Source organism: Mandrillus leucophaeus, unplaced genomic scaffold, assembly GCF_000951045.1.
Source record: "Mandrillus leucophaeus isolate KB7577 unplaced genomic scaffold, Mleu.le_1.0 Scaffold187, whole genome shotgun sequence".
In the NCBI taxonomy this organism is placed as follows: Eukaryota; Metazoa; Chordata; class Mammalia; order Primates; family Cercopithecidae; genus Mandrillus; species Mandrillus leucophaeus.
The window spans coordinates 4,618,731-4,640,274 of NW_012101887.1; the positions used below are offsets into that span (position 1 = coordinate 4,618,731).

General features: G+C 38.5%; 1 long non-coding RNA gene across 1 annotated transcript in view; it reads left to right on the plus strand.

Moving 5' to 3' along the window:
* LOC105538217 overlaps window positions 1-21,223 on the plus strand; it is a 37,579-nt gene extending 16,356 nt beyond the window's left edge. Inside the window, exons 2-3 of the long non-coding RNA XR_001005860.1 lie at window positions 19,233-19,295; window positions 19,379-21,223. This is a non-coding gene — a long non-coding RNA (uncharacterized LOC105538217). The remainder of the gene's footprint in view (window positions 1-19,232; window positions 19,296-19,378) is intronic.
* The last annotated feature ends 321 nt before the right edge of the window (window positions 21,224-21,544 follow it).

Below are 21,544 nucleotides of genomic sequence, written 5' to 3' on the forward strand. Positions count from 1 at the left end.
GAGCTCCCAAGGTGGTGGCAGGCCACTTCCAAGATGGTGGCAAGCCTCACGTTCTCTGACCTGGGGTTCTTGACCGCACGGATTCCAAGGAATGGAATCTTGGTCTATGCGGTGAGTGTTATAGCTCTATTAGAAGCCATGGGTCACTTAAGAGAACCGTGGAACCCAGTGACTAGTGTTCAGCTCGATTAGGATGAACTCAGGCACTTAGCTGTGCAGGAACAATGGCAAGCCTTTAGCCTGATGGGGAGTGGCAGTGGGCGCCTCGCTGGATCAGGAGCACAGCGGACACCCTGCTGGATCTGGAGGGAATGAAGTCAGCGGGGGGTCTGCGACCGACGCAAACAGCAGTGGTGCACGGCGAGCGAAAGCTCAGCTAGAGCTATAACAAAACATGGACCAGAAGAGTGTAGTTGCAAGATTTAATGGAGTGAAATAGAGTGAAAACAGAGCTCCCATATAAGGGAGGGGACCCAAAGGGGGTTGCCCTAGCCGGCTCGAATGCCTGAATTTATATCCTGATCCTGTCCCTGCCGCTGTGCTCTTAGGCAATAGATGATTGGCTATTTTTTTTACCTCCTGTTTTGCCTAATTAGCATTTTAGTGAGCTCTCTGACTGGTTGGGTGTGGGCTATGCTGCAAGCCCCGTGTTTAAAGGTGGATGCAGTCACCTTCTCAGCTAGGCTTAGTGATTCTTAGTCAGCCTAGGAAATCCAGCTAGTCCTGTCTCTCACTGGGACTGGCAGTCCAGTTTTTCAACCTCAGACTGTTTTAGTCTTGAAGGTAAGATTTTTCCAGGGGACCCTTGGCTGTCTTCTTGTCTCTATCACCATCCTTTACATGCTGAGTAGATACCACTGTAATTTAGTAGAGAATGAGAAAAGAATAATAAAGCAGTAGCTAAAAGGAGACTCCTTCAAGAGTTTTTGATGAAAAAGGATGGCATTCATCATATTTACCTGTAATTGCCTTGGAGCCAATCTAGACAGTGAGGTTAAAGATACAGAAGAGATAGAATAATTGATAAAACCACTTCTCTCAGAAGGAAGAAAGGGATAGGGTCTGGTGCACAATTCTGAGGATTAGTCTTAGACTGCATTCCCACTTAAATTCAGAGTGGGAGAGAAGAATGGCTTGAACACAACTTGGTTTGAGAGTCTTCTGGCCGCAAGAAGAGTGAATTTCCATCCCATGGCTTTTACTTACTTTGTGCAAACATTGCTGAAAAGGAGTGATCTAGTTGGAGATTAAGGAGATTGAAGAGAATTCTGAAAATCCTGTGGAGAATGAGAAGTGAAATGAGCAGGAAACCAGAAAGGCTTCTGATCACTGTGGAAAACCTGAGAATAGAAACTGAAAATGAATTGAGACACCAACCCTAATGATTGTCAGGTTTTCTCCAGCAGCCCCCAGGGCTGGGAGTGGATATGTCAGTTTTTTTATTAGGCAAACAATTAAGTAGAAAGACCAAGGACAAGTGAGTTGAGGATATTGACTAGAGAGAGCTTAAATTGAAGGAAATGGATGTTGAAATGTTGAACAGTTCTGTAAACTATTAGGAAAGTAAAGAGATAGAATCTGGAAGAAGAACAGTAGATGAGTCATGTCCTATCCCAAAGGTTTTTGTGTGGTTTGGTCTTAAACAATCAGAAACCAACTCTAACTTAAGAGTGAAGTGGAAGTTGGAAAGTGGAATGTTATAAATATATCAGGTAGCTCACAGATTTAAAACTCAGTCTGAAGAAAAAATCATGCTTCAGAGATATAGAAACTATTGCAGCTTTGGTGTCCAAGGTTTTGAAAGTAATGGACGCCTTCAGTATCACTACTGGGAAAAATTAGTTCTGCTATTTGTACATTCTTGTTACTGCTTAGGGTTCAAATACTGAGAAGAAAGATTACGGTTTAAGTGGTCTTGCTTAGATTTTGTGCCCACCCTCATGGGCAGGAGATTGACTATTCTATCAAGACTATATGAAATTGCCTGGGTGCGGTGGCTTATGCCTGTTATCTCAGCACTTTGGGAGGCCGAGGTGGGTGGATCACTGGGGTCAGGAGTTTGAGACCAGCCTGGCCAACATGGTGAAACCCCATCTCTACTAAAAAAATACAAAAATTAGCTGGTGTTAGTGGTGCACACCTGTAATCCCAGCCACTCGGAGGCTGAGGCATGAGAATCACTTGAACCTGGGAGGTGGAGGTGGCAGTGAGCTGAGATCATGCCACTGCATTCCAGCCTGGGTGACAGGGTGAGGCTCCATCTCAAAAACAAAAACAAAAACAAAACAAACCCGAAAAAGAGTGTACGAAATGGAGTTTGGGAAGTTCCTCAAAGGAAAGCAGAGATGCTGTTTACAGAAGAAGGAGAATGGAAGCACCACTGGCAAAACCAACAGATGCTCAGCATTTGTAGATTTTGAGTGTGGGTACTGAGCTTATGCAAATTAAAGCATGAGTTGGTATGAAGAGGGAGACATTGAATAAAATGCAAATTCTTTTTAAAGTTTAATTTTTCTGAATTACAAAATAATACATGTACGTTGTAAAAATAATTTGTCTACCTTCTCTGATCTTCAATTAATATGGATTAATGACCAAAATATTGCTATATATGATAGCAAAGGAGAGAAGTAGGTAGGAAGTGATAGATTAATTTGAAAATCACTGTCTGAACATTTTCTATGGTCTAGATTATGTCGTGTACACGGTGGATAGGAAATGCGAGTTTGTTCTCTTGCTCATAAGTAAAAGTATGAAACGGTGCTTTGAAAACTAAGATCATATACACAGCCAAGGTTTATAGTACTAAAAATGTCTCCTTTTGGGAAAGATATAGATAAGTTTGTGTCTTCAACTTATGTAATGCAATCAAATATGAATATAGTTTTAAACTTGTTTTGAAATATGCTTCCATAAGCCCTATATTTCACTTTGGTTTTGTTGTTTTTTTTCCCATTGTCTACTATTATGAAAACTATATATAACTTTTCCCCAAAAACACACCCCTCCCAGCCTGCTTTAGAAAGTCAACATGTTAGTATAACCAGTATTATTGAGTACATTCTGCTTAGTAGATAGTAATACAATAATGTTTGTTTTTCCTCCAATCACAATTTCCAACAGCACTTTGTAGAGAGTCTCCCAAGACAGTTTCTTGGTCACATTCCACAACTTTCTCATCGTTTTTAGTTTTTAAAAACACAAAGCAAAGCCAAACTAATTTCACTCCAGTGTAAAAATTCAATCTTAAGTCTGATTCAAATATAATCTCCTCAGCTCCATTTATTAGTATCTGACTAGTACCTCTCCCTTTGTCAAGGAGGAGGAATATTAGAGATGGTGGGGTTGCTTTTTGGAGATGAGGCAGTGTCCTTCCCCTCAAGACTTCATATGATTTTATTGCTGTTGGTGGTCTCTTTATAACTTGGTGCAATTTTTAGGATTGTTTAGCTTCATCTTGATTCACTGTATCACTGAGGATGCCTGCAGAGAGAGGGGCCCATGTCGCCCTTTAGTTTTGCCTTTGGTGTGCGTGGTAACTCCATTAAGCAGCAGCTGTTAGTTAACCCCAGGGCTTGAGCTTTTCTCCTCCCTTATTTTTTTTTTTTTTTTTTGGGATGGAGTCTCGCCCTGCTGCCCAGGCTGGAGTACAGTGGCACATTCTTGGCTCACTGCAACCTCCGCCTCCCGGGTTCAAAAGATTCTCCTGCCTCAGCCTCTGGAGTAGCTGGGATTCCAGGCGCACCCTACCATGCCCAGCTAATTTTCTTTTTTTTTTTTTTGTATTTTTGGTAGAGATGGGGTTTCATCATGTTGGCCAGGCTGGTCTCGAACTCCTGACCTCGTGATCTGCCCACCTTCACCTCCCAAAATGCTGGGATTATAGGCGTGAGCCTCTGCGCCTGGTCTTCTCTTACCTTCTTTATATTCCTTCAAATTGAGTCAAACTTGAAAGTCCTCTGCACCCGTTGGTAAATGAATGTTTTAGTCAGTTTGGACTGCTATAACAGAAAACCATAGACTGAGTGGCTTAAACAACAAATGTTTATTCTCACAGTTGTGAAGGTTGGAATTCTAAGATCAGGGTGTCTGCAGATCCCGTGTCTGGTGGGAGTACTTTTTGTGGTTTGCAGATGGTCACCTTTTTGCTCTGTCTTTAGATGTTGGACATCAGAGAGGGCAAGCTCATGTCTCTTCTAATGAGGGTACTAATCCCATTCATGAGGACTCTACTCTCATGACTTAATTACCTCCCCAAAGCTCTACCTACTAGTACCATCATATTGGGGATTAGGATTTCAGCATGTCAATTTTTGGGGATTGGGGGACAGAAACATTCAGTCCATAAAAAATAAGGAAACCTAGAATGGGTTGGATGTTTTCTCCACCTTCTTTTAAAGTGCCTCACAATATGGTCTTTTTAAAAAAATTCCACTTTTCTGGGATTTGTCTGCAAGTCTTCCTTCTTCAAAATCTTCAGGAAAGAATCAGGCGCAATTCTTGATGTTCAGATATGCTTCCAAATTCCAAAAGACACATGTCAGTTTCTCCCACAGACTCGCTCACTTGGCTTAGTGAACTTTGAAGGCAGGCTTGGGGTGAGTCTCTAGGTTCCCAACTCTGTAAGTATTCATCTAGGTAGTAGCTGTCAGTCTTTCCTCTGTGCAAGCACTCCCACTCTGTATTCCTTTGAAACTCCCTCTTCACTTGGCTTCTAGTGGGTTGAGGGAAAATATTTTCCTGCTCACTCACTCAGGGCTGAAATGTTGATTGGGAATAGCAGAGGTGGTTCCTTTGCATCTGAATAAGCCCTCAGAGAGGTTTCTGGCCCAGTGGTTAGAGAGGCCTTTAATAGCCTAGAATCTTTGTGACTTTTTATCTTCATTTTTTCAGTCATAACAACAGTTCCAAAACAACAGAAAAAAATCCCTTTTAACAGTTTATTATTTATTTAATTTAATTTAATTTTTTGAGATGAAGTCTTGCTCTGTTGCCCATGTTGGAGTGCAGTGGTGCAATCTCTTCTCACTGCAACCTCTGCTTCCCAGATTCAAGTGATTCTCGTGCCTCAGCCTCTCCAGTAGTTAGGATTACAGGCACTTGCTACCACACCAGACTAATTTTTGTATTTTTAGTAGAGATGGGGTTTCACCATATTGGCCAGGCTGGTCTTAAATTCCTGACCTCAAGTGATCTGCTCGCCTTGGCCTCCTGAAGTGCTAGGATTACAGGTGTGAGCCACCATGCCTGGTAAAACTAAATTAAATGATATCCATTCTTATTTGATACTGTGGTCTATAATGAAAAGCAAAAAACAAACTCTAACCCACAGGATATGGTAAACCAGATCCTTTCCGTGCTTAAGATTTTTAAGTTAGGAAACTTTGAAGTAGCATTAACTTTTCAAGGTCCCCAAAAGTACTATTAATGAATAATACTATAGTTGTTTTGTTTTACATTCTGTCAGAACATAGTAGGTATAACATGGGTGTCAGAGTGAGGGAGAGAGGTTAAGCCTATCATGAAATCATTGGTCAAGAACATAACTCAGTAAAATGTTTAACGATTTTTATTAGAAGGCCTTTATATATAAGCAGATTTGGGATTAATTAAAAAAAAAACAGATTTCCTTTTAAAACTTTTGATAGGCAGTTTTAAAATTTAAGTTAGTGCTAAAATGTATTTGTTAATCTTAAGCCTCATAGTTCCCTTAAAGAGGTTTGAGTAAAGAAGTATTTTAGGTTCTGGCTTAAATATGAAAATGACTTTAAGCATACCCAATGGCTAACAAATATAACGATTATCATTCCCAGTGCAGTACTGTCTTCAAACTTCTCAGCTGAATTTTTTCTGAGTGACATTTTTGCTATCCATATCCTTCTTAAGAACTCAATAATGGACTAGGTTAATTAGAGATAGGTAATCTTACCTAGTGTTAATCATCCTTCTGTCGGAATAAATTAACCTTTTTAGCTCCTATTTTGTAGAATTCCCAGCCTCCACAGACAATGTTCTCGAGGCATTAGATAGCCTTATAAAATTTTAAACTCATTTGAACTTGGAAATACCCATTACTAATAGAATCATTAAATTTAATAATCATACAGATTTACTCAGATCATTGAAGATAAGCCTAATTTAGGCACCTTGCAGACTTGCTGCTTCTTCATTGTGTGATTTGGAGAAATTCGTTATCATCTGAAATTCGTCCTCATTTCTTGACTGATAGAATGGGGATAATTATATCCACCTCAAATTATGGAAATCAAATGGGACAAAGCCTATAGAAGGTTCTGAAATGCATTGCTAAAATGTTTAGGATCATTATTATTAGTATTGTTTTGAAATATCAAGTCAGAAGACTACACTTTCTACTGTTGATGTCCACTGATCCCTAATATACTGCGATCCTTTCCGCGGGCTCTTTTGTATTATTTTAAAATTAAATTAAATTATTAAAAAACAGAGATGAAGTCTCACTATGTTGCCCACGCTGGTCTCGAACTCCTGGGCTCAAATGATCCTCCTTGGCTTCCCAAAGTGCCAGGATTACAGGTGTAAGCCACTGTGCTTGGCCTCTTCTGTATTCTTGACAGTGAGAAAAATAAAGGTATAAAATTGTGTGAGATTGTATTCTGACCATCTCTGGTTCCCACAGTTCTTTGGTACATGTGTGGCCCATGGAGCAGATTAGTCAACCCATAGTGGAGATTTATGACACCTCATGGCAAATAAAATTAAAAACTAGCATGCATTGAAATAAAATTATTAACTGTAAATATAAACTTGTTTGCTTTTATAAGATGAAATGATACAGTAGATTTCATCAGAGGTAATTTGGGAAATATTCAAACATTTGGCTTTAATTAGAAAGGCAGGAAAATACATCAAACTGGATTCCATTTGGGCAGGGTTTGTTTATCCTTCTCATCTTGAGTTTGAGCCAAAAATCCTCAGCTTTGTCTAGTTCTTAAATGTTTCTCCAAATTTGGGCAGTGCCTTCGGCCTATTTAGAGACAGATGCAGCTTAGCTCAGCATTAGTTAAGAGGGATGGTGGTACATGCAGATCAGGACCCACCAAAATGAAAAGCAGGAGAGGGTCCTGGGATGGATAAAACTGTGTGTGTGGATAGAGGGGCACCACTCATGAGTAAATGAGTGCTTCATTGAGGTGGAACAAATCTCATTCATCAGAGTTTCTCTTTGGCAAAGATTGTATGTATTGTATTTAGGAAAAAAACATTAATAAACTGCTTGTGGGTAGTTCTCCTTTACCCCCCAACCTATCCCCAACCAATAAGGACAAATTGCCTTTCAATTAGGAGCCTGTGTTTTGTTCATTTCCTTAAAGATTGATAAATAGGTTTGGAGGTAGCATTTGGCGCAGGGCTGTGTTGCTGGGTATTTATGAGGAGAATGGAGTGTGAGATTCTGGGGGAATACTGAGAAAAGAAATGAGGGCCAGCTTGCTGGACCATTTATGTGGGGAGGAACGGGAAGTAGCTGCTTGGTTAAAGGAAAGAATTTGGGAAACAAAAATGTCTAATGAGAGATTTTCAAAATTAATGTTGTGAATAGATGATAGAGACCCATATTTTAACAGAAGTATAAAAATGTGGGCCAGAAAGTCTCCTTACCATTCTGGGGCCTCACTGCTCTCACTTGTCCATCCACCAAGTAACATTTACATATGTACATTGGTAATTACTTATCTCCATATATAAACAACTACTAGTTGATGTGTATTCCGTCAACTCCTAGCCAACATCACCAGATCCATTCTAATTTTCTCCCATTCCATATTTTTAACACTCTTCTCTCACAGTGGAAGTCCTGGCTCATGTTATTCTTAATGTACTTACATATTTCATCAACATCCCTGTAGGTAACAAGTCCCACACTGTTGCCTCCTCCCACATAAATACCTTTCTCACTTTGATATTTCATGTCAGGCACTTGGGTTTTGTGCCTGGCATCTCCCTCCTCCACACTCTAATCTGTAGCAGAAGTTCTCTTCACTCCTCATAGCCTCCAATACCTCAGGATTCTTGGTACACTTTTAATTTGCATTCTTTTTGTTACCTATGAAGTTGAGCAATTTTTAATGAAGAGTGCCAGTATAAATCCTTTCTCCATTTTCTATACAAAATCTTTAGTAAAATCAACATTGCCCAAAAATATTTTTGTGTAAGTGAATTGTTCAACAGTTCTTGAATGAAAGCTGAGTTTTGTGTTTACCTTCACAGAGTGAATACATTATTTAAGCTATTTATTCATTTAACAAGTATTTATTGAATTCACTGTATGTTCCAGCCACTTTTCTAGGCGCTGAGGATCAAGTGGTACAAAACAGACACAAATTGCCTTCCCTCATGAAATTTATACTTTTAATGTTGGAGTTAAATAATGAGCAAGCTAACCTGTAAGCTTAGAATGTAATTTCAGGTAGTGGAGAAGCTACAAAGAGAATGAAGCACAGAGACAGTGTGAGCAATTGCAGGTGCTGGAGTAGCAGAGAACCATCGGTAGACAGCTGGGTGACAGAATGGAAATAAATGTTTGTGCATGTATCCCAAGTATCAGCATTTGGGGAATCATGGCTACTTGGAAGGAACAAGCCAATGTAGGGGTCTGAAATCCTGAGTCAGAGATCTGAACTGGATAGGAGGCCTATCACTCAATCTAGCTTTGTAGACTTTTTGGTAATTAACCCTGGAGGGTCACTTCTCAGACCCCGGCCTGTGCAGCACTGTCTTCTCAGCTTCAATTCTAACAAAAACAGCAGTAATAAAACTTCATGAGCAACCAATAAAGCTCTGTCTTTTAAAAAAGATACCTACTTTTAATCTTTATGACATCATCATTTTAAGTTAGGGAATATTAGTTCCATCTCACAGATAAAGGAATGGAGGCTCTAGAATAATAATAACTTGCTCAGCATCATATAACTAGTAAGACACTGAGCAGTGATAGATTGATTCCACAGCCCAGCTCTTTCTACTGTTGCCCATGGTCAATCTTCAACTTTTTATTTTGGCAAAGTGCCTTCCAGAGGAAGTTCCACTATAAGGCAAAGTAGGGCCTCCTGAGCCAGCATTCCCTAGACCATGGGCCTCTTGTTAAAACTTAAATAAATATACTCCTGTAAAGACTGAGCAGTGATTGACTGATTCCAAAGCCCAGCCCTTTCTCTGTTGCCCATGGTCAATCTTCAACTTTTTATTTTGGCAAAGTGCATTCTAGAGGAAGCGCCTCTGTAAGGCAAACTAGGGCCTCATGAGCCAGCATTCGCTAGATCATGGGCCTCTTGTTAAAAGTTAAATAAATATAGTCCTGTAACATAGATTTGTTTCCATTTCAATCACAATAAAATATAAACTAATTTTTATTTACCTTTTTAGGCTGACACATTATCTTCTAGTGTACAGAATCTAGGGTATAGATGGTTAGTCATATACTTAGAGTAAACAAAAGTTATTACATCTTTGTAAGATATAAAATTGCACAATAGTATTTCACAGCAAATGCAGCTGCCACTTGATACTCTCGTAACTGTGCATTTCTGAGACATCACAGATAATTTCAGCCAGTGAACTCAGCAAAGCCCTGATTACAGACAGACAGGTCACTTAAATAGATGTATTTGGATTAAATAAGAGAACTCAGTGACTAAACTGTAGTAGTGGTTATTTTGTCTTAATTTTTAGTTCTTCAGAGATCCCTGTTCTGAATAGTAGTTGTTGTTAATACACTTAGGAGCATTCTATAATTGAAAAGACAAATTGTCCATGTTTAGAGACTAAATAAAATAAATAATAATATTACACCCATCAAAAATAAAGTTTGAAAAATAGGAGCGGTAATAAAAGCAAAGTATTTGAATCATTTTATGTATAATGAAAAGGAAATGCCAATATGTAAGAATGCAATGTGCTTCATTTGTGATTTGGCTTAAAGCTGGTATAGCATAATCTTAGACTATGTAGATATAGAGGGTCACTTGGGAGTGGTTTCTCAACACTGTGTTGAGAATACAGTGAAACCTAATCAGATCTCAGCAGTATAGAGTGCAGGGATTGATTAGTGATGTCTGCCTTGGGAGCAGGGCAGGAAAGAGTGATGACTTTCATCTTACTCTAACCTTGGAGTCACCATCTAGGCTCCATTTGACACTGAAACCAGCTCAGCTGTTCTTCACTTAAGGAGGCTGCGAAACACAATGAAAACAAGCCCCTGACTGAGAGATAATGGCTATTCAAATTTACTTTGACTTATAGTTAGTCTTAACACCCACTAGCCTATGAGAAGAGCTTCTAGGTACAGTAAGTTCTCACTTAATGTGGATAGCTTCCTGGAAACTTTGACTTTAAGCAAAACAACATGTAATAAAACACAGTTAGGCTAGGGGCTGTGGCTTCACACCCATAATCGCAACACTTTGGGAGGCCGAGGCAGGCAGATCACTTGAGGTCAGGAGTTTGAGACCAACCTAGCCAACATGGTGAAACCCTGTCTGTACTAAAAATAAAAAATTAGCCCAGCATGGAGGTGCGCACCTGTAATCCCAGCTACTCGGGAGGCTGAGGCAGGAAAATTGCTTGAACCTGGGAGGCGGAGGTTGCAGTGAGTTGAGATTATGCCACTGCGCTCCAGCCTGGGTGACAGAGTAAGACTCTGTCTCAAAAAAACCACCAAAAAAACCCAATTTTACCATAGGCTAATTGATATAAACAAGAGTTAAGTTCCTACAACACATATTTTTGTCACAAAAATATCACCAAACTTCTAAACAAAGACCCAAGACACTTCTAATATTAAACACTGAAATAAATGTGAGCTATATATATATATATATTTAAGAAAGATCAATAAAAACAAGTAAGATAATTATTTACCCAACTTTTGGTGAATCAATGGTGATATTGATATAGTGGTGGAGGGTTAAATCAAGGAATAAAAGTTTGCAAAGTGAAAATTGTTAGGAGCACCTCCTACCACCAGGCAGTTCAAAAACAACCAATATGGCAGGCTCAATGAGCACCTTCACATGGCATCATTTATTGTCATGCATTTGTATGATTACAGGAGACTTTTAGCATGTTTATTTTACAACCATTTGCATTCATTCATTCATTCATTGCTTTTCTAGCCCACTTATTCTAGTTCAGGGTCACAGGTGGCCCGAGCCTATCCAGGTAGCTCAGGGCTTATGGCGGAAACCAGCCCTGTCCAGGCCGCTATCCCAAGCTGGGACCATGTAGACATTCCAATTCACCTAACATGCACATCTTTGGAATGTGGAAGGAAACCAAGCTACCCGGAGAAAACTCATGCAGACATGGGGAGAATGTGCAAACTCTACATGGACAGTGGCCCTTCTGGGAATTTATTTTTTTCCCCCTACCAACATTACAACAGAACGACGTGGACAAAACGATGTTTTTTGAGGACCTGTTATATACACATCATGTATATGATGTAGTCTCTGAAGCTATAGAAAAGGAAATGGCCTGGCAAATAGAAGCACTGCTAGGGTCTTCAGGAGCTGGGCCTTTTGCAGGGCAGAATGAGGGTGCTGGCCTATTACAAACCAGGCAAAAGAGGATATATGAAAGTGGAAAGGAATCCTGCCTAGGGAAACTGTAATAAATCATGTCAGAAATAGCAGCAGTTGGTAAAAGACAAATAGTCACTTTGGGGTATCTTTTTCAATACAGGAGAATAATAATGACTACAACACATCTCTAAAGTGTAAAAATATGAAAACTTGAATAGAATATTATATCAAATCTTTTCTGAATTCTGGCTCTCCTATTTGTAAAACCTTGAACTGCAGTTCCTTATCAGTAAACCGGAGATAATAATAATCCTTACCTCATAGAAGGTCTCTGGTACATAGTAAGTGCTATGCAAGTGTTAGCTTTCATTATTTAAAAAAAAAAAAAATGACCTCTGTGGGTGGTCAGGGACATGTGAAACATATTTACTGATTATACAGAAATGGATGACCACACATAGCCATTCAAAAATATGAAATGATATCCAAGAAATATTGTTGCTTAAAAGAACCCAAGGTGCAGAACTCTGTGTACTGTATGTTTGCATTTTTTCGAAGGATATTTAAATGCATATATGGAGTGGTACTCAAGAAACTGTTATGATCTGAGGAGACTGGGAAGTCTGAGCAGGAGATAAGCCTATTTCTCATTGTGTACCTTTTTGTACTGGTTGAATTTTTAAGTCATGCACATATTTTTTTTAATTGACAAGAACAAATTCAAAGTTAATATATAGAAATTATTATCCCTCAGGTTAGGCATTTTTCCAATATAGTGTTTCACCTATTGAAATAGAAAATTTTCATTAGCCATTTGTAGAAGTGAGCTATTGCTAACAGCATGACCTTTAACAATTCCATGAAATCTGCATAAAGTCATCTGTAGTCAATCATCACATGTAACAATTTAAGATATCATATTATGGTGAAATATTTGTTGGATCTCATTTTAATCCTAATGTTTAATTCAGTAATTTGGATTATAAATGTATTCAGATTCACTGAAATATATCATAATAGTAACATTTTTCATTTGAAGCATGTGACATGTGTTGGCCAATAATAAGCTTAGATTTTTAAAATGATCTAAGCCACCAAAAGCTTCTGGTGGCTTTAACATGAATAGTAGCACAAAACTTTCTTTTTTTTCTTTTTTTTTTTGAGACACGGTCTGGCTGTCACCTAGGCCAGAGTGCAGTGGCGCGATTTCAGCTCACTGCAGCCTTGACCTCCCTGGGCTCAGGTGATCCTCCCACTTCAGCCTCCTGAGAAGCTGAGACTTGCCACCACACCCAGCTAATTTTTGTATTTTTAGTGGAGATGGGGTTTCGCCATGTTGCCTAGGCTGGTCTCAAACTCCTGGGCTCAAAGCCATTTACCTATCTCGGCCTCCCAAAGTGCTGGCATTATAGGCATGAACCACCACACCCAGCCCCACACTTTCTTATTTATTAAAATTATATATATTTGTTTTATAATATTTGGAAATGATAGAAATAACAAAATTGGCCTCCCTATAGGAATCCTACCTTGTATATACTTTTGTGAATTTTTTTTTTTTTAAAAGCATTTTTCCTTTTATTTTTTATAAATTACATAAGGGGATACTGGGAAGATGGTGACTGGAATATTTTTTGGTACACTTCCACACCCAGTTCCGGTCTATGTACTTTCTTAAGCCCAATTCAGGAAACAGAGTACAGGTAAGCTGTAAAGCCCTGGGGCTGGGAGGGCAGAGGAGAACCAGAAAGCCACGGATCCAGGGGAGACTTTGGCCGTCTCAGGGAGAAAGTACAGTCTCAGCACAAGTATACTCAGTCTCCTTGGCCTCCAAAAAATCAAGACGGAGTTTAATAGGTTCGCTGAGTCTTCTCTGCTATCGAGGCTGGGAGATCCTTGAGAGGCCAGATAAGAGGGTGGCTTCCTTCCATTGCTGCAATAGGGCAATGGCTTTCTGCCTGCTCCTCCACTTGCCACTTTGACACCATCTTTGCCTTGCATCCTGCAAGACCACTGCCATACAGAGTTCTCTAGCAACCAGAAACAAACCAACTGAGCTAAAAGGAAAAATAACATCCTATTTAAATGGGATCAGGAGCCAGAGGGGCTGACCCAGCAGACCAATCACTGAAATAGAGCTTCTGGGAGAAGAAAAAGGAAATCTTGAATTCAAAAATAATAAGAGCACCCAAGGAAATAAAAGTGTTGCACAAAAGAGGCTCTCTGGAGCTAAGAAAAAATTCCAAATAAATAATTTAGTAGAGGAACTGGGGGAGGAGATGCTATGCTCACTGCTGAAATCTGAAATAGTTGTCTAGAAATCAGGACCAAGACATTTCTTGAAGTACAGAGTAAAAATATAAAAAGATGGAAATCTGGGGGAGATACTTAGGAAATATGTCTAGGAGGCCTAACATGTGAGTAATAGTAGTTCCACAAGAAGAAAAAAGGAAGCCAGTAATAAACAGGCAAGACAGTTTCCATAAGATGAAGAAAAAGGCTTGGAGTGGTGGCTTATGCCTATAATCCCAGCATATTGGGAGGCCAAGGCAGGCATATGGCTTGAGCTCAGGAGTTCAAGACCAGCCTAGGCAACATAGTGAGATGCTATCTCTACAAAACATAGAAAAATTAACCAGGCATGGTGGTGCACACCTGTAGTCCCAGCTATTCAGGAGGCTGAGGCAGGAGGATTGCTTGAGCCCTGGAGGTGGAGGTTGCAGTGAGCTGAGATTTGGCCATTTCATTGGGCCAGAGAGCCATTGCATTGTCACCCATTGCTTGGGTGATAGAGAGAGACCTTGTCTCAAAAAAAAAAAAAAAAAAAAGAAAAAATTAGTGCTTGTAGATGGTAATACGTCACCAAGTTCCAGACTGGAGACATGAAGAAAAACATACTTAGTATATAATGATAAAATTCCTATTGCTAATTATTAATAGAAAATGTTATAAGACTTCAGGTGGAAAGAACAAGTCCTAGATAGGAAAACATTTCAGACTTGGTTATCAGTTCTCTAGTACCATCCAGGCAGCCAGAAGACAGTGGAGTAGCATCTATTGATACTTATGTTACTTCTTCAGTGCCTTAGATATATTAATTGTACCAATTCATTTGTTCCTCACAATAACCCTGTGAGGTAGGTTCATTTTTATCTACACTTGACCAGTGAGGAGACTGAGGCACAGAGATGTTATGTAATATGTCCGAGGTCTCACAGCTAGAAAATGACAGAGCCAGGACTCAATGAAACTGATCTGGCTCCGGAGATTCCATACTACATCATCACTCAGCCTCTTAAATGGGGTATCACATTTGAGGAAGACACGTTGGAAAAAAGTCTAGCAAACAACAGAAGAACCAGAAGACAGAAGAAATAAAGTGAGCAATGAACCCAAACTGTGGTGTGTGTTCTTTCCTTGCTTGTCCCCTACTCTTCCTCGGCAGATTTTACCATTGTGGAAAAGTGTTCATTTCATTGACTGACACCCCAGGCGGAAAAGGAAAAGGAAAAAAATCTCAAATTGATTGTTTTAACCTCAAATGATCATAAGAATATGGAACATTTCTTAGGGAATCAGAGTTTTGTATTAAAATTTATACTGATAAGTTGGTGAAAATAAAGCAGAGACCTATTTTATCAAGCTCATTTCTCATACTTTTTGAAGATGTAAAGTTTCTTGTAATTTATATTTAACTTACAGAAAAATTCAGATAATGAGTGATAAGAGTGAGATAAAGCTTTGCTCCTTTTAAGTTCCCTGCTGGCTGGAAAAGAATAGAGAGCTCAGAAACAGATGCTTACGTATCAGAAATGTGATAAATGACAGAGATGCTATAAAATTCAAGGAAACAACGAGCATTATTCAATAAATGATGCCAGGGCAATTCTTCACCCACATAGAAACAAATAAAATTAGATTCTTACCTAACATCATACTAAAAAAATACATTTTAGGTGTATAAAAGACGTTAGTGTGAAAGAACAGCTTTAAAAATTCTAGAAGAAAATTCTTTATGCCCTCAGAATAGTGATTTAGGAAAAAAAAAAAGACACAAGACATAAAAAACATCATAAAGCAAAAGAAAGCAATCTGCATAGGGAGTATACACATGGGTATTCCTTTAATATTACTTCATGTGCATTAAGGACAAGCATTAAGAAGTAAATATATGTGCCGTAGATTGAGAGAGAGATTTACAGCACTTATTATTGGCTTTCAAAGAAATGATATTGCAAATATATAGAGATACCTACAAAATTAGAAATAAAAGGCCCGGCGTGGTGGCTTATGCTTGTAATCCCAGCACTTTGGGAGGCCGACTGGAGGATCGCTTGAGCCTAGGAGTTTGAGACCAGTCTGGGCAACACAGTGAGACTTTACCTCTATAAAAAAGTAAAAAATTAGCTGGGCAGTGGCTTGCGCCTGTGGTCCCAGCTACTCGAAAGACTTAGGTGGGAGGACCGCTTGAGCCCGGGAAATCAAGGCTGCAGTGAGCTATGATTACGCCACTGCACTGCAGCCTGCACAACAGAGTGAAACCCTGTCTCCAAAAACAAACAAACAAAAATACTTAATCATCAACTCAATAGAGAAACAGGTAAAGAGATGAAGAGGCAAAGATGCTTAACCTCCCTGGTAATCAGGAAAAAGGAAATTAAAATCTTTATGCGACATCATTTCACACACATCAGACTGCATGAAATCAGAAAATTTCATGGACGTGTTGGTGTGGAGGAGAAGAAAGAAGTTATACTGCTGGTGAGAGGCTGTACAGGGTGATGATGTGGAATTTAGAGAAAGTCTTGCATGTGCATATGAGAAGATTGGGACAAGACAGTGATGGCAGTGTTGTTCATAATACAACTATGGAAAAATATCTAATTGTTAAATGGGGAGTGATTAAGTATATTTTACGTGATGGAAAATGTGAATGAACCATAGTTATATGTATCAACCTGTGGCTAAATCTCAATGTTATGTTGAGTGAAAAAACGAACATGGGAAAGGCTGTATATAAAGTTTTAAAATGTGCCAGACAGTGTTGTATATTGCTTATGGATGCTTACGCATGTAGCAAAGTCACAACAGCATGTGTGATAATAATGACACACACATCAAATTGAGGTAGTATTTATCTCTGGGATGGGAAAAAAATCTAATTAGTGTGTATGTGGAGGTGCCCAGATTATTTTATTTTCTGTTTTATGTTTACAGCTTATGGGAGGCACTTAGATTTTCTTTCTTTCTCTTTCTTCCTCCTCTCCCCTCCCCTCCCCTCCCCTTCCCTTCTCTGGAGTTTTGCTCTTGCCACTCAGGCTAGAGTGCAATGGCGCGAACTCGGCTCACTGCAACCTCCACCTCCTGGGTTCAAGTGATTCTCCTGCCCCAGCCTCCCGAGTAGCTGGAATTACAGGCGCCTGCCACTATGCCCAGATAATTTTTGTATTTTTAGTAGAGACAGGATTTTGCCATGTTAGCCAGGCTGATCTTGAACTCCTGACCTCAGGTGATCTGTCCGCCTCAGCCTCCCAAAGTGCTGGGATTACAGGCGTGAGCCACTGCTTCTGGCCTGGATATTTCTATTATTCCCTGAATGTTTTGGTGAGCTTGAAATATTTTACATTTAAAACAGAGGGGGAAATTTACTATTGTTATTGTTTAAAAACATATGACAGTAGGCATTTTCCAAAACGATGCATAACATTGTAATGAATTTGATTGGATGTTGGATTTTTATTCATCTTAAAAAAATGATGCCATCTGTTGATTTATTTGCAGTGGAGAAGAATGCCCTGTATAAAGAAATATGTTTTAAAAGTTAATTAATGCAAAAAAGGTTTTTTTCCCCAGAAAAATAAAGTATTATTTTACTACAAAGAAAAGTACTGTGATTTACTTAGGTTAAAACTACTTGCAGATCTTAGTTTAATAAATTCTTCTTCTTTTTTTTTTTTTTTTTTTTTGAGACGGAGTCTCACTCTGTCACCCAAGCTGGAGTGCAGTGGCATGATCTCGGCTCACTGCAACCCCTGCCTCCTGGGTTCAAGTAATTCTCGTGCCACAGCCTCCCGAGTAGCTGGGATTACAGGTTCCCACCACCACACCTGACTAGTTTTCATATTTTAAGTAGCGACGGGGGTTTCACCATGTTGGCCAGGCTGGTCCCGAACTCCTGACCTCAGGTAATCTGCCCACCTCGGCCTCCCAAAGTGCTGGGATTACAGGCATGAGCCACTATGCCTGGCCAGTTTCAATAATTCTTGATAAGTACTTGTAGCCTAAGCTAAGTAATGCTTTCCTTCTTCAGAGTTGCACAGGTAGAAATAACTAATCATCTCATACTTTAGTGCATGGCTGTTCCTAAGCATTGTTTTCATATAGTTGCGTGGTTGAATGGGTCACGATAAAAGTAAAAACCAAAGTGAGATTAGAGTTACATAAACAAGATCAGTTTGCTGCCTTCCCCAGGGGTCAAGTCTACCAGATGAAGGTTTAAGTAATAGCCCCCAACCTGCGGAAGATGTTGAAATACTTTTCTTTCTCATTGCTGGATTATAGCTTTGTTTATATAGCATTTTTTCAAGATCTATGGAACATTTTGATGTGTTAGACATTTAAGAACTCTGTTTGTTATACAAACCATTAAAACCAAACCAAACCAAAACAAACCTTTCCTCCAGTGTGAAAATAGGTTTATTTTCAAGATTTCTTTTTGGTTTTCCTTCTAAAATGCCCCTCTCCTTTTTCTCTGTCTGCACCCTAATCTAGGTCCCCATAACTTTCAGGGTTACATCAGGGTCATTTTGAATGTTCTCACTGCTTCTAGATTCTTTCTTCCAGCTCCATCCCCCAATTCTAGGCATCTCTCTACTTAAAGATGTACAGTAGTTATTCATTGCCAACTGGATGAAATTATTAATCTCAATTTGGACTTTCCATTTCAGGTCAGCTATTCACAGAAGCTGGCTTGTGACAAAGTTTTTACTGGTCCACAGTAACATGATAAAGTTAGGGTTGTATAAAGCTAAAGTTATTCATAATTAAAATTTCAATATTATTTTAGCTTTTTGTGATAAAATATTCTTCATAAAATTGAGTTGATAGTCGATGGAAGAATTTTAAAAAAATCTTCCTTGGGAAAAGTGAGTTGACTCTCTCTCTCTCTCTCTCTCTCTCTCTGAAAATGTTTGCTGGTCTGGGAAATTTAGTGAAGATTTTGTAAAATTCTTCCTTAACAGCCTCATTTATTCCTCTCTCTCTGTTTTTTTCTAATGTCCTCCAGCTACTTAAATACAAATGCTGCACTTCTGGTGACACCCAGATAAAATCTCCTTGCTTTCAGTTAGTCTTTAACTAACACCTTGTGCTTCCTCACTCATCTGCTTTAGCACTTATGAGAATATTTGTCAAAATTTCTGGCATTGGTTGTCGCCAGAATTTTTGTTTTTCATATATGTCTTTTCTCTCCAGTTTAAATATATGTAAAAAGGAGAACTTTTTTCATTTTCTTTAATCTTTTACCCTACATAGATTGAAAATACAAAGATTTGGTAAGGACATAGAAACTCTTATAAAATGTTTTGTACCATAGTATCCCCAAAACATTGTTATATATGGGTATAATGATTTAATATTTATGAATTATAGTGAATCTTCGTCATCTATTTCCAGCTTTCTACTTTCCAGGTCCACTGGTGTTTGGTGTACCCATGTGACTAGTTTGTCCAAAGAGATGTGAGTGAAAGTGATGTGTCACTTCCAGATGGAAGCTTTTTGGGCAAGTGTAAATTTTCTAGCTCTTTTCTTCTGTGCTATAGAAACTAGGAATATTCCAGTTGGTGACTGACACCTTAGTTGGGTCCCTAGAGTGAGTTTGATGTGGAGGAGCCCAAAATGACCTTCAGTGAAGTTGGAGTGTGAGCAAGAAATAAACCTTTGTTTTTTAATTTTCTGAGGTTTTGGAAGTTATAGATTATAACTGCATAACCTATCAATATTGATATAAGTTTCAATTCTTAATGAAAATTTTGAATATTCTTTTCTGATTATTTCTAACTTATTAATTTAAAATGTCAGATATCTATACTTTCAGTATATTCTATATCCTACATTTAAAAATAAAAAATAGAATGTTGAAAACTAAATCATTTCAATGAGATGACAACTCAAAATCTTATAGTATCATCCAGAAACATGTAGAACAGATTTAAAAATACACAGTACTGAAATTGGCAGGTTGAAAAGAAGACACATATGAAAGGTAACTTCTTTGGAAAGAAACAGCTATGCACAGTACTTAAGAATGAAATTTCCATGTCTCATTAATACCTCTGAAACAGTTTTACTTTCTATCCCAAACTTTAATGATCCTAGAAAGCTGGTTTGAATCCGTTTTTACAGAGTTGTTTTGGATTTAAAATAACTAAAGTTTGAGAGCTGGGAGAAATTATATTTAACACTTTTTTGTCATTCATGGTTTAATGTTTAATGAATAAGTTCTTCACTAAACTTATGTGGTGAGGGTCTGGTGGTGAAAAGTACTTTTTCAACTGGATATATTAGAATGAGAACAGCAAAGCAAGAATCTGGTAGAGTCACATAAAGGAGTCGTGATCTGTGGGAAATTATTTTGTATGATTCTTCAAGATGACTGTACATATAAGCATAAAAGTCAATAAACAAGTGCCTAACCTTTAGCTCTAAATTAACTTTTGAGCGCTTTGAATGCCTGGCACAAAAATAGTTGGAGGTTTGGCGCCATCTGGTGGCCAAAATATCAACTTTTCAGATTCTCTTTTAAGGCTTAAATGAATTATTCTGCCCTTTCCAATAAACACTATTAATAGATAAAATTATTTAAAATGTTGATTTCAAGAACTTGAGAACAAAAATCAAAGACAGATTTATGTTATGTTACCTATTGTTATATGACAGAATTTCAGTCTTGAGTGGGTTCTTTTATACTTGTATTTGATTTATTTATGAAAGCATTGTACACATAAATCTGCTATCTTTTTCTTAATACAAGAGAAGATTCTTTCGCCAAAAGAAATCAGACTAGTTCAATAAAATCTAAATTTATTTTTTCACAATTCTATAAAAGATTGAGCTAGGGGTATGTGAGTGTATGAATATCAGAATTTATTTTAAAAATGCAAGAGGGAGAGGGGGAAGGAGCTGGTAGTGACATTGTTAATTGTCTGCTTTGCAACAGCAAAGACTTGGAACCAACCCAAATGGCTATTAATAATAGACTGGATTAGGAAAATGTGGTACATATACACCATGGAATACTATGCAGCCATAAAAAAGGATGAGTTCATGTCCTTTGTAGGGACATGGATGAAGCTGGAAACCATCATTCTCAGCAAACTATCACAAGAACAGAAAACCAAACACCGCATACTCTCACTCATAAGTGGGAATTGAACAATGAGAACACTTGCACACAGGGAGGGGAACATCACACACCGGGGCTTCTCGTGGGGTGTGGGGAGGGGGGAGGGATAGCATTAGGAGATATACCTAATGTAAATGACGAGTTAATGGGTGCAGCACACCAGCATGGCACATGTATACATATGTAACAAACCTGAACGTTGTGCACATGTACCCTAGAACTTACAGTATAATAACAATAAAAAAAAATGGCCTGCTTTGTACCCAGGGCTGGGTTGGATTCTTTCAGTGGATGGTCTCAATGAATTTCCGCAACCATCTTTCCAGTGGGAAGTGTTGTCCCAGCTTCACTGCTGGACCAGTGTCTAAGAGGTTAAGGACATAAATGCTCAAGTTTCGTGAGAAAGCTGTTTATTTTAGCAGAATGATTGCAATTGCTCATATTAAGCTACTACAGAAAAACTGGATTAACACTTCTTTTAGTCTTTTTTTTTTTTCAGCTTTTCAAGATAAAAGTTTCCTGTGTCTCCTGATTAAAGTGCTTCTGTGATTGTTGCTCTGCATTAAGTTGTATACTGCCTCGT